Source organism: Ovis aries, chromosome 25 (assembly GCF_016772045.2).
Source record: "Ovis aries strain OAR_USU_Benz2616 breed Rambouillet chromosome 25, ARS-UI_Ramb_v3.0, whole genome shotgun sequence".
NCBI classification, from domain to species: Eukaryota; Metazoa; Chordata; class Mammalia; order Artiodactyla; family Bovidae; genus Ovis; species Ovis aries.
The window spans coordinates 38,086,324-38,104,413 of NC_056078.1; the positions used below are offsets into that span (position 1 = coordinate 38,086,324).

The 18,090-nt window shown below is 42.8% G+C and overlaps 1 long non-coding RNA gene across 1 annotated transcript; it reads right to left on the minus strand.

Annotated features, from left to right (window-relative positions):
* Positions 1-1,508: 1,508 nt before the first annotated feature.
* On the minus strand, positions 1,509-16,679 carry LOC132658668 (uncharacterized). Its single transcript, XR_009598593.1, has 2 exons — positions 16,553-16,679; positions 1,509-5,159 (listed from the first exon to the last, which is right to left on the minus strand). It is a non-coding gene; the product is annotated as an uncharacterized LOC132658668 (long non-coding RNA).
* Positions 16,680-18,090: the final 1,411 nt, after the last annotated feature.

Genomic DNA, 18,090 nt, shown 5'->3' on the forward strand with positions numbered 1-18,090 from the left:
AGCATTTTGTATTGTTTTCAGTAGAAGGGTTAGTCAGAACAACGAAGTTCACTTACTAGAAATATGAATCTCTGTCTCCTTTACCTCTTGGTCTTTAAATGCCCCAGGCCCCCATCTATAGATCACTCCTTATCTCTGTCTACACTCAGTCTCTCTGTGATCTTTTCCAGATTCATGGCTTTAAACATTGATGTAATAACTGTATGTATATCTCCATATAGATATACAGATACTGCTATACACACACACACACACACACGTGTATGTGAATATGTAAGTTTACTCTACATGTTCACTTGGATGTTATAGATCCCCAAACTGAACATAATTCCCTTCCCACCACTCCTATTGCACCCCATAATCTCGAGGCATGCAGATGATTTGCTGGTCTCCAAACTGGTCATCCACTAACCTCCAGACTTTAGTCCACTTCCTCTTCCCTCCTGTCCAACATAACACCTATTGCTTTCTTCAAAGTTCATTTCAGGAGCCATTTGCTCCAGGAATCTTTCCTTGACCATGTATCAGCCTGGATGGGGTGTCCTTCCTATTTTTTCCCCCTAGCACACTATGCAAATGTCTACCACTGCGTTTGTCAAACACACAGTGAAATCTCCTTCTTTACTGCCTATACGGACGAAGGTTTGTGATATTGTACAGGGGACAGGGAACAAGACCATCCCCAAGAAAAAGAAATGCAAAAAAGCAAAATGGCTGTCTGAGGAGGCCTTACAAATAGCTGTGAAAAGAAGAGAAGCAAAACGCAAAGGGGAAAAGAAAAGATATACCCATTTGAATCCAGAGTTCCAAGGAATAGCAAGGAGAGATTAAAAAGAGCCTTCCTCAGCCATCAATGCAAAGAAATAGGAGAAAACAACAGAATGAGAAAAACTAGAGATCTCTTCAAGAAAATTAGATACCAAGGGAATATTTCATGCAAAGATGGGTTCAATAAAGGACAGAAATGGTATGGACCTAACAGAAGCAGAAGATATTAAGAAGAGGTGGCAAGAATACACGGAAGAACTGTACAAAAAAGATCTTCATGACCCAGATAATCATGATGGTGTCTTCACTCACCCAGAGCCAGACATCCTGGAATGCAAAGTCAAGTGGGCCTTAGGAAGCATCACTATGAACAAAGCCAGTGGAGGTGATGGCATTCAAGCTGAGCTATTTCAAATCCTAAAAGATGATTCTGTGAAAGTGCTGCACTCAATATGCCAGCAAATTTGGAAAATTCAGCAGTGACCACAGGACTGGAAAATGTCAGTTTCCATTCCAATCCTGAAGAAAGGCAAAGCCAAAGAATGCTCAAACTACTGCACAATTGCACTCATCTCACACACTAGTAAAGTAATGCTCAAAATTCTCCAAGCCAGGCTTCAGCAATACATGAACCGAGAACTCCCTGACATTCAAGCTGGATTTAGAAAAGGCAGAAGAACCAGAGATCAAATTGAAAACATCCGCTGGATCATCAAAAAAGCAAGAGAGTTCCAGAAAAACATCTATTTCTGCTTTATTGACTATGCCAAAGCCTTTGACTGTGTGGATCACAATAAACTGTGGAAAATTCTGAAAGAGATGAGAATACCAGACCACCTAACCTGCCTCTTGAGAAACCTGTATGCAGGTCAGGAAGCAACAGTTAGAACTGGACATGGAACAACAGACTGGTTCCAAATAGGAAAAGGAATATGTCAAAGCTGTATATTGTCACCCTGCTTATTTAACTTCTATGCAGAGTACATCATGAGAAACGCTGGGCTGGAAGAAGCACAAGCTGGAATCAAGATTGCCGGGAGAAATATCAATAACCTCAGATACGCAGATGACACCACCTTTATGGCAGAAAGCAAAGAAAAACTAAAGAGCCTCTTGATGAAAGTGAAAGAGGAGAGTGAAAAGCTGACTTAAAGCTCAACATTCAGAAAACTAAGATCATGGCATCTGGTCCCATCATTTCACGGCAAATAGATGGGGAAACAGTGGAAACAGTGGCTGACTTTATTTTGGGGGGGCTCCAAAATCACTGCAGATGGTGACTGCAGCCATGAAATTAAAAGATGTTTACTCCTTGGAAGGAAAGTTATGACCAACCTAGACAGCATATTAAAAAGCAGAGACATTACTTTGTCAGCAAAGGTTCATCTAGTCAAGGCTACGGTTTTTCCAGTAGTCATGCATGGATGTGAGAGTTGGACGTTAAAGAAAGCTGAGCGCCAAAGAATTGATGCTTTTGAACTGTGGTGCTGGAGAAGACTCTTCAGAGTCCCTTGGACTGCAAGGAGATCCAACCAGTCCATCCTAAAAGAGATCAGTCCTGGATGTTCATTGGAAGGACTGATATTGATGTTCAGCCACCTGATGAGAAGAGCTGACTCATTGGAAAAGACCCTGATGCTGGGAAAGATTGAGGGCAGGAGGAGAAGGGGACAACAGAGGATGAGATGGTTGGATGGCATCACCAACTCAATGGACATGAGTTTGGGTAAACTCCTGGAGTTGGTGATGACAGGGAGGCCTGGCGTGCTGTGGTTCATGGGGTCGCAAAGAGTCAGATACGACTGAGCGACTGAACTGAACTGATGGTCCCCAAATAACTGGTAAAAATCTTGGAGGAGCTAGGATATACTTGCTCTTTATTATTTCTCAAGTTCTAGCACTGTACTTAACACATAACAGGAATTCAACATATATTTTTTAAAGGAATGGATGAATGAACCATATTAAAGAAGGTTTGAAAAAATGATTTTTTAAAAAAGCAGCTCTAAAAGTTTGTGATACAGCAATGCTATTTAGATATGTGTACAATCTCTCCAGGAGATGCCTTTGAGGGGGACAAATACAAAGCTGTTTGCAGATGTCTACAAGTATTTTCGTTTTTTATAGCATCCCCTTCTTCTATTACAAACCTCCACTAAGGTTTAATCTTTAGTGCAGAGAAAAACTAAAAGCCAAACCTAAAAAACAGCAGGGATCATAAATAGCTCTTTATACCTGGGCAGTAGGAAAGGTATTATTTGTTCCTTCCACTCTTCATCCTATCATTTTCCAAAGACACACAATTGGATTGCCAAAGAGAGTAATTGCCATCCTTCCTCCGGCCCTTCGGATACTGTGAGGGGGTAAGATGGAGGCCTTGGGGGCTCATTTCCCCATCATCCCTTCTATCAACTCCAGTCCTGCCTCTGCTCGCATTCAAATGCAAGACCCAGTGGGCCACACTGATCATAAGACTTCCACCCAGTGTTCAAATACAAATATGTAGACTACAAACATTGATACAGGGCTTTTTTATGGTGAAGAATAAACACATCCTTTACTACATGATGTTTCTCCAAGTTAAATGAAATTCCTCCAAACGCAATGTTCACAACTTAGAAAGAAAGGGTAAGAGTGTACGTGAAAGAAGAAGAGTTGAGACCCAGGCACCTGAAGGGAAATTGAATCTTGCCAGAAAGTGAGCACATCATTTCAGCACTAAGGAGCAGCAATTATTCAGTGCTCTCCTCTGCTGCTTCCAAACTCTTTCGGTGTCAAGGATTTACATCCACTGGCTCTTTAGAGGCACTGCATCCTAGAAAAAAGATTACCGACAAAAAGAGACGAAAGGAGAGCCAAAAGCAAATTTACTTCCTGTCAGCAGCTCTCCTGTCAGCCAACGCATCCCATCTAGCACCTTCTGTATATGCCTCAGAAGATTGGAAAATGTGATTCTATCAAATTACTTTGAGAATGAGTTGAATTGTATTCACCTGGCAAACCTGATTATCGGTGACTGTATCAGTCAGGCTAAGCTGCAGTCATAACTCAAAGCTTAACGTAACAAACATTAATTCTCACTCACACCACACGTGTAACGCAGGTCAGGGGCAGGGGAAGCTTGCATCACTTTAGCACCTAGGCTGGCAGAGGATTCCTCTGCCCACACGCTTCACAGCCGGCAGGTAACACAGCTGCGCAAACTGCAGCAGGAAGTGGCAGACGTCCCTCCCACTCACGTCTCATTGGCCAAGGTCAGTCACATGGCCACACCTCTCTTCAAGGAGGGTAAAGAAGTCCCATCCTACCATGTGCCTGGGGGGAGGGGAGAACTGAGATATTTCTGAACGACATTATTTTCAACCACAGTGGCCCTCCCCATATTTTCACATGACCTACCCTAAGCCCTTTGTGTGAATACTCTCTTCAGCAGGCACCCGTCAAAGCTGGAAATAGCTGTGGGAGGGAAGTGCACCCGTCAAAGCTGAAAAGTGATGACTTGTCTCTACAGCAGAGACAACCAAACAGGGACGCATCAGAGGGAGTCGATGCACGAGAGCTGATGCTGAGCAAGGTCATCCTGCGAGTCTTCCCCAAGCAGGCTCTATGGCTCCAAGATGTACAGGGATGCCAACCAAGGCACTGTGTTAATTCAGGCCAAAGATAAAGCAAGTAAACCCAAAGTGCAAATTTGGGGGTACTTTGAGCTGTCTAGATAAATTATCTTCCATGCTCAGGCACTCAGTCATGTCTGACTCTTTGTGATGTATGGACTGTAGCCCAACAGGCTCCTCTGTCCATGGAATTCTCCAGGCAAGATTACTGGAGTGAGTTGCCATTCCCTTCTCCAGGGGATCTTTCTAACCCAGGGATCGAACCCGAGTCTCCCGCTTTGCAGGCAGATTCTTTACCAGCTGAGCCACAAGGGAAGCCCAGAAGCTATAAAAGAGGAGAAGGCTGCACTGGAACACTAAAAAAGTGATAAAGCGATCTGGAAGGGAAGACGACATGTAGAGGAAAGACTTGAACACATGCGGCCAAGAGAGAGCTAGAGCTGGAGGGAAGGAGAGAGACATTAGCAGTGGGAGAGAAATGAGGGAGGAAGAGCAGAAAGCAGGGGTTTCCCTGGGCTAAGACACGGGAAAGAAGCAAAGACATTCAAAGGGGATGGAGGGATAACTTTTGCTGTGCAAGGTGGCTTACGAGCCTCCCCTCACAAAGCCTCCTCTGAGCCATCAATGTTTTTCACTATATAACTGTATTTAGAAGGAATTGATGATGTAATCAAATTGACCCATGGGTCACCCACGGAGACCTAAGCTTTTCCAGGTCATCTTGTAACAGCAGCACGGGTGAAATTAGAGAGAAACACAGGTGCAGGAAATCCAATCCTGTAGAAGAGGAAAGAAAGCAAAAGTGTTAGTCACTCAGTCGTGTCCGACTCTTTGTGAGCTCATGGACTATAGCCTACCAGTCCATGGAATTTTCCGGACAAGAATACTGGAGTGGGTAGCTATTCCCTTCTCCAAGGGATATTCCCAATGCAGGGATTGAATCCCGGTCTCCTGCATTGCAGGCAGATTCTTTACTGTCTGAGCTACCAGGGAAGAAGAAGGGGGAAGAAGAATGATGTAATGGGATGATTTTTCAGAGCCCTTGGGATGGAATGAATGTATTTGCCTATGGAAGGATGTGAATCTTTGGAGGCTGGAGGGCAGACTGTGACAGACACACCCCAAGGCAACTCCCAAAGAGTCACACCCAGGTGTATCCCCTGCCCCCTGAGTGTGTGTTGAATCTGTGACAGGCTTCTGCCCCGTAACTCCTCTGCTTCTGTAATGCTATATAAGATTCCATTTTAGCAGACTGCAGTGAAAAAGATTCCTGCTGGCCTTGAATATGTAAGCCACTATGTTGTGAGGGGGCCACGTGACCAGGAACTGTGGGAGCCTCAGGGACCTGAGGGTGGCCCCTGGCTGACCGCTAGCAAGAAAGCGGGAACCTCAGTGCTATGACCACAAAGAACTAAATTCTGCCAGTAACTTCATGCTGGGGGAAGATCTTGGGCTCTAGAAAGGAAGAGCACACAGGCTTGATGAGAGGACTCGGCTAAGCCATGCCTAAACTACTGACTGATGGAGCTGTGAAATAGTAACTGTGTTGTTTTACGTTCCTAAGTCCGTCATCACTTGCTATGCAGCAATAGTAAACCAATATGAGAAAGTGAAAGTCGTGTCCGACTCTTTGCAACCCCATGGACTGTATAGTCCATGGAATTCTCCAGGCCAGAATACTAGAGTGAGTAGCCTTTCCCTTCTCCAGGAGATCTTCCCAACCCAGGGATCGAACCCAGATCTCCCACACTGCAGGCAGATTCTTTACCAGCTAAGCCACAAGGAAAGCCCAAGAATATTGGAGTGGGTAGCCTATCCCTTCTCCAGCAGATCTTCCTGACCCAGGAATCGAACCGGGGTCTCCTGGATTGCAGGCGGATTCTTTACCAACTGAGCTATGAGGGAAGCCTAATGTGAGAGGTGAGCATCAAAAACAGAACATGATCTCATCAAGTGTGAAGAAAAAGGCTCTCCAGGCAGAGGAAATAGCACAGGGGCATGGAAAATCCTGGGTGGTTTGGGCGACTCTGAGTGTAAGCAGATAGGGTACAGGGTCCCTGAAGAAAGAGAACCAGGCATTGCTTTCTTGACATAATAGAAGCCATTTCTGATCCAAGCTATGTTGTAAACTAAGCTTGGCCACAGTGGTTTGTTTTTTTTTTTTAATTTTTTTTAGTTTTTATTTTTTAATTTTAAAATCTTTAATTCTTACATGTGTTCCCAAACATAAACCCCCCTCCCACCTCCCTCCCCATAACATCTCTCTGGGTCATCCCCATGCACCAGCCCCAAGCATGCTGTATCCTGCATCAGACATAGACTGGCGATTCAATTCTTACATGATAGTATACATGTTAGAATGCCATTCTCCCAAATCATCCCACCCTCTCCCTCTCCCTCTGAGTCCAAAAGTCCGTTATACACATCTGTGTCTTTTTTCCTGTCTTGCATACAGGGTCATAATTGCCGTCTTTCTAAATTCCATATATATGTGTTAGTATACTGTATTGGTGTTTTTCTTTCTGGCTTCACTCTGTATAATCGGCTCCAGTTTCATCTATCTCATCAGAACTGATTCAAGTGAATTCTTTTTAATGGCTGAGTAATACTCCATTGTGTATATGTACCACACCTTTCTTATCCATTCATCTGTTGATAGACATCTAGGTTGTTTCCTTGTCCTGGCTATTATAAACAGTGCTGCGATGAACATTGGGGTACATGTGTCTCTTTCTATTCTGGTTTCCTCGGTGTGTATGCCCAGCAGTGGGATTGCTGGGTCATAAGGCAGTTCTATTTGCAATTTTTTAAGGAATCTCCACACTGTTCTCCATAGTGGCTATATTAGTTTGCATTCCCACCAACAGTGTAGGAGGGTTCCCTTTTCTCCACACCCTCTCCAGCATTTATTGCTTGCAGACTTTTGGATCGCAGCCATTCTGGCTGGTGTGAAGTGGTACCTCATTGTGGTTTTGATTTGCATTTCTCTAATAATGAGTGATGTTGAGCATCTTTTCATGTGTTTGTTAGCCATCCATATGTCTTCTTTGGAGAAATGTCTATTTAGTTCTTTGGCCCGTTTTTTGATTGGGTCATTTATTTTTCTGGAATTGAGCTGCAGGAGTTGCTTGTATATTTTTGAGATTAGTTGTTTGTCAGTTGCTTCATTTGCTATTATTATCTCCCATTCAGAAGGCTGTCTTTTCACCTTGCTTATATTTTCCTTTGTTGTGCAGAAGCTTTTAATTTTAATTAGATCCCATTTGTTTATTTTTGCTTTTATTTCCAGAATTCTGGGAGGTGGATCATAGAGGATCCTGCTGTGATTTATGTCTGAGAGTGTTTTGCCTATGTTCTCCTCTAGGAGTTTTATAGTTTCTGGTCTTACATTTAGATCTTTAATCCATTTTGAGTTTATTTTTGTGTGCGGTGTTAGAAAGTGATCTAGTTTCATTCTTTTACAAGTGGTTGACCAGTTTTCCCAGCACCACTTGTTAAAGAGATTGTCTTTACTCCATTGTATATTCTTGCCTCCTTTGTCAAAGATAAGGTGTTCACAGTGGTTTTCCTTGAAGAGGTCTCAGTAATTATTGACCTTAAGAGAACAAAAGAATGCAGGAATATTGCCTGCTATTAGGCAAGAGAAGTAACAATAGAAAAGATAAGGTATTTGTTGTAAAGACTCCTAGTTCTCTTTTAATGATATTAACCTCAAGCTCTCGATGACCAGATCAACTGGAACCTAAGGGAAGATGACATCGACCTTTTCTGACCCTTTAGACATCAGTCAACTAAAGCTTGGATTCTGTCAATTGCCCAAGCGCCTTCGTGAATACACACGTACCCTTGGTTTAAAATGCCTTCAACTTTGCTGTTCAGGGAGACACTGCTTTGGCAAAGAACCCCAGGGTTCTCCTTACTTGCTGCAAGTAGTAAATCCTTCTTTCTCCCAATCTTTGGTATCTTTTGGCTCTACACCCACCAAGAGGTAAACCTAGTTTTTAGGTAACATGAATAGTTAGGAGTAGCTTGTCTAGAGGAAGGCCAATAGAAAGAAGGGGGTACAGGGAGTGGGCTACAGAGAGGGGCATGAAGAAGAAGAAGCTGCTCTTTTTGGCAAAGTGGGTGTTTAGGCTTTATTATCAGGTTATAGGGTGCTCTTAAAAGATATTTTTTAACTCTGTTTTCTGATTTTTAGGAAATCTAAACCTGAAACAGAAGACAAATATGGATCACAGCTACCCCAATTCCATCATAGCTGACTCAGCCTGCTGCCATACTCCACAGAATCACTATTCAGTGGAGCAAAAACATACGATCAACAATGGGTCCAAGTTCCTCCAAGGCAGACGGCAATTTCTTGTTTCTGAGCCCAACATCTAAAACTAACTTACTCTCTTGTATTTAATATATATTTATTGAATAACTATTATGTGAATTTACAGATGCTGGGGGCACAACTGTGATTCTATTAATTCTATTAAGTGATATTATTAACAGTAATCAGTGCTTCGGCTTTCAAGAATCAATTTTTCACTCTAAGCTTTGATAGTTTTTAAGTGCTTTTACATAGAAATTCAAATTTATGACCATGCCCACATTCACTCTTTAAGTGAAATGTACTTCACTTTTTAAGTGAAATGTGGACAAACATCTTTTCTATCACATGACACCTCCGCACCACGCAACCCACCATAGTTGACTGGACCTAGTGTAAGCTCTGTGGTCCAGCGGTTAAGACACCACACTCCCAATGAAGGAGGCCTGGATTCGATTCCTGGGCAGGGAGCTAGGTCCCACCTACCACAACTAAGAGTTCATGTGCCACAGGTAAAGATTCCACATGCCACAATGAAGGTTGAAGTTCCTGAATGTTGCAACTAAAACCAGGCACAGCCAAATAAATAAAATATTTAAAAAAAAGAGTAAACAATTCATTGGTCACCAATGACAAATAAGCCAGCATTCCCACAAGTTGGACCAAACACATTATCTCAGGAATTTTAGCGTCAGTTCAGTTCAGGCGCTCAGTCATGTCCCATTCTTTGCGACCCAATGAACCACAGCACGCCAGGCCTCCCTGTCCATCACCAACATCCTCTGTCATCCCCTTCTCCTCCTGCCTTCAATCTTTCCCAGCATCAGGGTCTTTTCAAATGAATCAGCTCTTCGCATCAGGTGGCCAAAATATTGGAGTTCAGCTTCAACATCAATCCTTCCAATGAACACCCAGGGCTGATCTCCTTTAGGATGGACTGGTTGGATCTCCTTGCAGTCCAAGGGACTCTCAAGAGTCTTCTCCAACACCACAGTTCAAAAGCATCAATTCTTCTGCACTCAGTTTTCTTTGTAGTCCAAGTCTCACATCCATACATGACTACTAGAAAAACCATAGCCTTGACAAGACCATCCCCCAGAAAAAGAAATGCAAAAAAGCAAAATGGCTGTCTGAGGAGGCCTTACAAAAGCTGTGAAAAGAAAAGAAAAGCGAAAAGCAAAGGAGAAAAGGAAAGATATACCCATTTAATGCAGAGTTCCAAAGAATAGCAAAGAGAGGTAAGAAAGCTTTCCTCAGTGATCAATGCAAAGAAATAGAGGAAAACAATAGAATGGGAAAGACTAGAGATCTCTTCAAGAAAATCAGAGATACCAATGGAACATTTCATGCAAAGATAGGCTCAATAAAGGACAGAAATGGTATGGACCTAACAGAAACAGAAGATATTAAGAAGAGGTGGCAAGAATACACAGATGAACTATACAAAAAAGATCTTCACGACCCAGATAATCATGATGGTATGACCACTCACCTAGAGCCAGATATCCTGGAATTTTAGCTTAGAAAGAAACAAAGAGAGAGAGAGAGAAAGGAATGAGCCCATTAACACAGAGAGATGAAACTAAAAAATGGATGTGAAATGGACTCACAACAAGGGTGACCACCTAATTTATCATCCAAACTGAGACACTTTTGAGAATGAAAGAAGGAACAAAAAAGTCTTCAAATTAGACAATCATAATGACTGCAAATTATAAAGGTGTTATCAAAAACAGAGTTATAGGGGTATACCACACAGTAAGTTACAAAACCACCATAGTAAGAACATACAGAATGTCCTTGATGGGCACTGTACCAGGACTACTAAGCCTCTATTTTCTGCACTTAATTCACTGAAGTCACCTATAATTTCTCCTAAATACCCCAGTGACCTGATGACAGCTTTGTACATCTCACAGGCTCAGGCCACAGCACCACCAGCTGGTAGGAGAAATGACCGGCAGAGGTAGCGCTGGAATACTTCTAGAGCCAGCCAGGCCAGAGAGTTAGTGCAGCTGTCCCTAGCTAAAGCACACACTTTACCAGTGAGCACCCGGCATACTGGCCTTTAAGAGGGGTGTTAGTTATCACATCTAATACTAGAGGTCGAGAAAAGAGGAAGATTATCGAGGACTCCTTTCCGATTTAACCTCAGCTTAAAATGATACTGTATTGCCCTGGAATCTCACGTTTTACACGACAAGACTGTGGTAAAAGCAAAAGGTTCAAAGTAAAGATCTGCCAAATGTATTCATGTTTATTTCAGTTATTCATTAAGAATATTTCATTGAAAATGAAAAACTTCAGGATGCATGCTCAACCAGAAGGGATGCCCCGATAAGAGATATAGATAAAATAGACTATGCACTGTGGCCATCTGATCACCCTAACAGAATGGCAGAGTACAGATCACAATTATGAATTACAGAGCAGATGTCCACAGTGACCCAGAGATATAAGAATGTGTGAGATCGTGGAAACACTGAAAGGGTAGAGAGAGCTACTATTTCCTAGAGTTACACCTTGCTGGGTACTTTCACTCCATGCATAACCTTATAATTCACCTTCATTTTCCCAAGGTAGCTTGAATATACCTTGATTTAAAAACAAAAGAACCGAATTACTGTGGAACATTATATGGAGTAGTTAGAATTCTTTTGGTTACAAGTAACAAACTGGTTAAGGTTAAAAGAGAAAGTATCAGGTCATAACTAAACAGTCTGCATCTAGACCTCACATGACATCAGCAGGGCGGGCCTGGCTTCCTCTCAGAAGGCTTCACACTGAGGCTTCTGACCATGTCTTTCAACAATCCAGGCTCTCTCCTCATGGGCAGAGCAGCTCTAAACCTGCTATCATTACCCCGTGGACAGAGTCTGTATTCTGGCATTCTTTGCCAAGGTCCTGAGATTCACTCCAGTTGGATCAGCTTAGATCAGTTCCTCAACTATGAACTGACTGTGATATCCAAAGATGAGATAAGCTGGTTGCTCTGAAACAGGAGTTACAAAACCACCACAGTAAGAACATTCCGAATGTCCCTGGGACAGTCTTGGATCTAAGCCTGATGATCTGAGACAGAGCTGATGGAATAATAGTAGAAATAAGGTACACAATAAACATAATGCTCTTGAGTCATCCCAAAACCATTTCCCACTCGCTGGTTCTGTGGACAAATCATCAACAAAGACAGTTCCTGGTGCCAGAAAGGTTGGGGACTGCTGCTCTAAACCACACAGGGCCTTCCTCTGGCACCCCAGGTGGGTTTAATTCTATCTCACCCTCAGCGGACAGACCCTGGCTAGTCATCCACCAAAGGGATTTCCTTTTCTTCAGGGGCACGGTTTTCCTTGTGAAAAAGTGACTGACTTCTAGCCAATGGATTGGGAGCAAAAATGAAGTTCACCCCCTTCAGGCCTAGCCCATAAAGCCTCCCATGTGTTCCTCAAAGTAGAAAAGTTTTTCAATAACTGAATTAAATATCATTCTGAAATGTTTAACTTCAGTTCAGTTGCTCAGTCGTGTCTAACTCTTTGTGACCCCAAGAACCACAGTACACCAGGTCTCCCGTGCCATCGCCAATTCCTGGAGTTCACCCAAATCCATGTCCATTGAGTCGGCGATGCCATCCAACCATCTTATCCTCTTTCGTCTCCTTCTCCTCCTACCCTCAAGTCCCTCCCAGCATCAGAGTCTTTTCCAATGAGTCAACTCTTCGCATGAGGTGGCCAAAGTACTGGAGCTTCAGCTTTAGCATCATTCCCTCCAAAGAAATCCCAGGGCTGATCTCCTTCAGAATGGACTGGTTGGATCTCCTTGCAGTTCAAGGGACTCTCAAGAATCCTCTCCAACACCACAGTTCAAAAGCATCAATCCTTTGGCGCTCAGCTTTCTTTATAGTCCAACTCTCATCCATGCATGACCACTGGAAAACCATAGCCTTGACTAGACAGACTTTTGTTGACAAAGTAACATCTCTGCTTTTTAATATGCTGTCTAGGTTGGTCATAACTTTCCTTCCAAGGAGTAAGTGTCTTTTAATTTCATTCTGAAAATTTTAACTTAAACAATTATAATTCATTAATTGAATTAGAAATTTAGCTTCCTGGTTGCATTAGCCATATATCAAGTGGTCAAAAGCCACATGTGGCTAGTGATAGTTTATTGGACAGTAAGGGTCTCTACTTGACAAATTCACCAGATGTTCTCCCCCAGATCCTTCACTTTGCTTTGACTGTGATGTTGGGGAAAAAAAATAGGGGCTGAATTTCCTATTTAATTCTTTCAATTCTCCTAGTATTTCTTTGGCAGTGCAGAACTGAGCCCAAGTGGCTGGTGCTAATTTTTTTTCCCATGCCACAGGCTTGTGGTCAGTTTCCTGACCACGGACTGAACCTATGCCCTTGGCAGTGAAAATGTGGAGTCCTAACCTCCGGACCACCAAGGGAATTCCCTCTGGTGTTAAATTTCGATCACTGCCCTAAGTATTCAGATCAGAGAATGTAATAAAATCTAGGATAAATTCTAGATCCCTTTTTTGTCTATCAATACCTATACCAATACTCTACCGTGATTGTTGTCTCTTGGTGCATAATTAAATAGAAGAAAAGAACAATCATCATTAAAGGCATGCTGGGCTTCCCTGGTAGCTCAGTGATGAGGAATCTGCATGCCAGTGCAAGAGACATGGGTTCCATCCCTGATCCAGGAAGACCCCACATGCTGTGGAGCAACTAGATCCATGTGCCACAAGTACTGAGACTGTGCTCTAGACCCCGGAAGCTGTACCTACCGCATGGCCTAGAGCCAGTGCCCCTCAGCATGAGAGAGGCCAACACAGCGAGAAGCCCGCATACCTCAGCTGGGGAGTTTTCCCCTCTCACCACAACTAGAGCAAAGCCCAAGCAGCAACAAAGACCAATCACAGCCAAAAATGAAAAATAAACTATTTTTTTTAGAGGATATGCCATGTAAGGGGCTTCGCTGGTGGCTCAGATGGTAAAGACTTTGCCTGCAACGCAGAAGACCCAGGTTCAATCCCTGGCTCAGGAAGATGCCCTGGAGAAGGGAATGGCTATCCACTCCAGTATTGTTGCCTGAAAAATGCCATGGACAGAGGAGCCTGGCGAGCCACAGTACATGGGTCACAAAGAGTCAGACACAACTGTATGACTAACACACACACACACACAAGCCACATAAGGCAGTGAAAGGGTGAGCTCACTAGGAGGTAAAAGAACTAAGTCTCAATATCCCCTGTAGTACTCAGTCCCTCGGTTATGTCTTACTCTTTGCAACCTCCACGGACTGTAGCTCGCCAGGCTCCTCTGTCCATGGGATTTCTCATCTCCTGCATTGGCAGACGGATTGTTTACCACTGAGTCACTCGGGAAACCCTTGATGTCCCCTATGCAGCCTACCATTGACGCTCAGCTTCAAATCACTGCCCTACCTGAGATGCTGGAATTATCTCCTCCACCTACAGCACGATAATAACCTTCGGCAGTAGAGAGCGCTGTAGGAACATTGGGATAAGAGCATCCTTTCCTGCTGCTGTTTCTTGCTCTTGCAACGTGGGGCTGGAATGCGTGACACCAAATGAAGCTCTCCCCTAGCAAACATAAGTGGAAGCTCTGCAGATGGAATCCCAGTGAGTTCCAGGGTGTTCCAGCTAGCTTCCCGGAAGTTTTAAAGGAGACTTCAGCTGCATTCCTGCCCAGCAAGTGGATTCCCAGTGAGTGGCATGGGTGCCCCCACTGGTTTCCTTGCAGTGAGTTCAGCAGCACCATCCATAGGTAGCTTCCCAGAAAATTTCATCAGCATCCCAGCAGTTAGTTTCCTGCCAGTCTAGGGCAGATGGCTCCCCACTGCGGGTATTTCCAGTTTATCAGCCTCAGCCCATAGCCCATAGCTCCAGAGTCAATTATAGACCAGTGCTGGCCCAGGCAATCTAGTGAAATTCTCTCGCATTCAGTGGGTTATAGCCACATCCTCTCCAATGAGGTCTGAGTCCCTCTCTCCTTCTAAGTTAGTCCTTCTCTGGGTATTGTCCCAGAGCCCAAGAGTTATTTTAGAATTCTTTGCTATCCCCCTTACTAAAATTGCAGTAAATAATTCTTTATATGAAACTTCCTTTTTCAAATTACTATTTGGCTTCCATCTCCTAAGTGGCCTCAACTGATACACCTCCTTTGCCGTTCCTTGCCCATGTGATTTTGGGTAAGACATCTCACTTCTCCAGACTTTGTGAGGCTATTCTAGAAAATAGGAATATGAGATTAGCTCAACATCAGATGGATACTGCCACAATCCTTGGGGATCCCTGAAATGCCTCTTGATACCTATTAAGAAGCAACATTTTCCAACAATTATAACAACCACCGATTTTTTGGTTAGAGAGAGAAAACACAAAAACGATTACAGTTCAGGTTTTGTTGTAACCTGTGGAAGTTGGAAAATGTCTTGCTAAAGTAAGTGGTGAAGGAAATTCTGCTACGGTCCCATTTGCAAACCCACTGGTAGCTTTTCCCCCACATTTAAGATTGTTGAATGGCATTTCTGCCAGTGTGGGTCTCCAGGGACCATGAGTAGCGTGTGTAAGAGGAGCCTCGTGCAAGACTACAGCTATTTTGAGTTTTCCTGTGCTACCAGGGGGCTTAGCAAAGCAGGTGTCTTCAATTATTCATGCTGACTTCCCTGGAAGACAAATCTTATTCAGGCTCTTAACCTGCCCACCTGGAAGCCCAGTGTTGCGGAAACTCTTTGTGAAGGCAACAAGGTAATTCTCTAGGCTGAGGGGCTGCTTGGTCCTCAGGTCTCAGGCCTAGGGGGCTCTGCTTTCTGGAAATTTCAAGCAGAAATTTTCCTAGGGTAAAAACATTATTAAGCTTTCAAAAATAGGAGTCATTAGATGCAGAAATTACACTACAGTTAGATGCAGAAATCACAAGTCCTGATCCTTACTGTATAGACTGTAGAGAAAAAAAGCAGGAGATGATAGAATGGGATGGGCTTAGGGAGAATGGGTTTGAGCACTGAAAAGAAACCAGTAAATAAAAGCATGTCTGCAGGGAATTCCTTGGTGGTACAAGGGTTAGGACTCTGCACTTTCTCTGCTGAGGAACTGGGTTCAGTCCCTGGTCAGGAAACTAAGATCACACAAGCCATGTGGGTGTGGTACAGTCAAAAAAGAAAACAGAAACAAGAAAAATCCTGCGGTTAAAATAAGAGAGAAAAAGAGAGGGAGATTCAAATCAGAAAACCTGAGAGCGCTAGACATCAAACCCAATCCAAATTTGTTTTCAATACATTGACCTTTGAACAATGCAAGGGTTAGGGTCGCCGACACCCCATGCGATCAAAAATCCATGAATAATTTTGACTTTTGACTGGAACCTATATTGTAACTTATGTGTATTATATACTGTACTCTTGCAATAAAGTAAGCTAGAGAAAAGAAAATGGAAAATCATACATAAGATACGTTTACAGGACTGTACCATATTTATGGATGTCATAACCCAAATCACCCTTTACAAGAAGAACTATCTGTCAGTACCTACACAAATGTTGTCTTACATGATACAAACTGTGGATGTTATACATATTACTAACACTGGACATCAAAAATTAAAAGATGATGAGAAAAAGAAACTCATATTTATTTGTAGGTATTCACGCATTGATAACAGCAATTGGAAGCAATGATAAGCAGCAGCAAGAGAACCGCTTCATGGCTGTCTGGCCTATACACTAACGAGCCAACTGTTACAAAACTTTATGGCATATAATATTACAGTCATATTCATAATACACTATTGAAAACATTGTTGCATTTTTGAAAACCACTTACCTGATAGGCTGATATAAATTTTCTCCAATTATGAGAGAGAGAGAAGGGGGACGGAAAAGGAGGAAAGGGAGAAAGGAAAGAAACCACACTTGTGGCATTCTGAAAGAAATCTTGACTTATATTTTGTTTGGGGAGTTATTTGTTCCACTCAGTGATCAGGGGAACGCCAGTGACTCGGAGAGTTTTCAAGCCATGAGTCACTTAGTTTTCCATTTCAATGGTGACCTTGCCCTCTCCTCAGTGTCTATGTTTTTCATGCACAATTTATTATTCCAGTCAGAAAGCTTTCTCAGAAAGGTGGCTTCAAAAGGCAATGAGAAGCACTTTTCATGATTCAGTGTCAAAGTGATTTTTTTTCTCTTCTTTTACCTTTTACTTTATTAGATCTCAAATTACAAAAGCTAGGCATGTAACAAGTTGTAAAATACAAATATGGGTGTTCTAAGTTAATTATCTCCCCACCAGTCCCCTAGTCTCCAGGGGAGACGGCTTTAAGATACATTTTTCAAGTAGAAAAGACAGAATTTGCTAATAGATGAAATTAAAAGGTGAGGGACAAAGAGGGCTCTGGTCAAAGTGGTGCCTTTTACTGAGATGAGAAAACAGCAGGGAAGGATCAGTTGAGAGGAGGAACAGGGATCCAGAGCTCCAGTGTGGCCATAGAAAATTTGTAAGGCATTCAAGGAGGAGAAGGGGGCGAGAGAGGATGAGACGGTTGGTTGGCACCACCGATTCAATGCGCATGAGTCTGAGCCAACTCTGGGAGACAGTGAAGGACAGGGAAGCTTGGCATATTGCAGTCCATGGGGTCACAAAGAGTCAGACATGCTTAGCGACTGAACAACAACAAGGCATTCAACTGAATATTCAGAGTAGGCATTATTATCAATCTGCTCTAAAGAAAGAGGCTCAAACTGGAAGGTCCACTTGTGAGTCACTGGCATGTAAAATGCATCTGAAGCAGTGTGTCTGGCCAGAGAAGAGAGCAGGCGAGCATGTCCTGGGAATGATTCTAAGGACAATGACCTGGGTATTTCACCATGCATAGTGGAGAATCCCAGGGACGGGGGAGCCTGATGGGCTGCCATCCATGTGGTCGCACAGAGTCAGACACGACTGAAGCGACTTAGCAGCAGCAGCAGCCATTATTCTTAGTTTCTAGTAACTAGTCTATGTCCTATGCTAGGTCTTTTTGGTTTATTTGATTTGGGTTTTACATTTTTTTGTTTTTTTTTAGAATTAGCTGCTCAAAATTTTATCAAATGGCTTTCTAGGAATTAAGAACATGGTCACAGTTTGTTGGTATAATGAATTATGTTAACAGATTTCTTAATATTGAAACTTCCTTGTACTGATAGAAAAAAAAATCTTAATGTTATGCCAGACTCTGCTGTACAGCAAAGTGACTCAGTTATACACACATAGATGTTCTTTCTTCATATTTTTTTCCATTATGGTTAATCACAGGCTATTGAATATGTTAATAGTTCCCTGTGCGTATTTATTTTTGATATATTATTCTTTTAATGTGTTGTTAG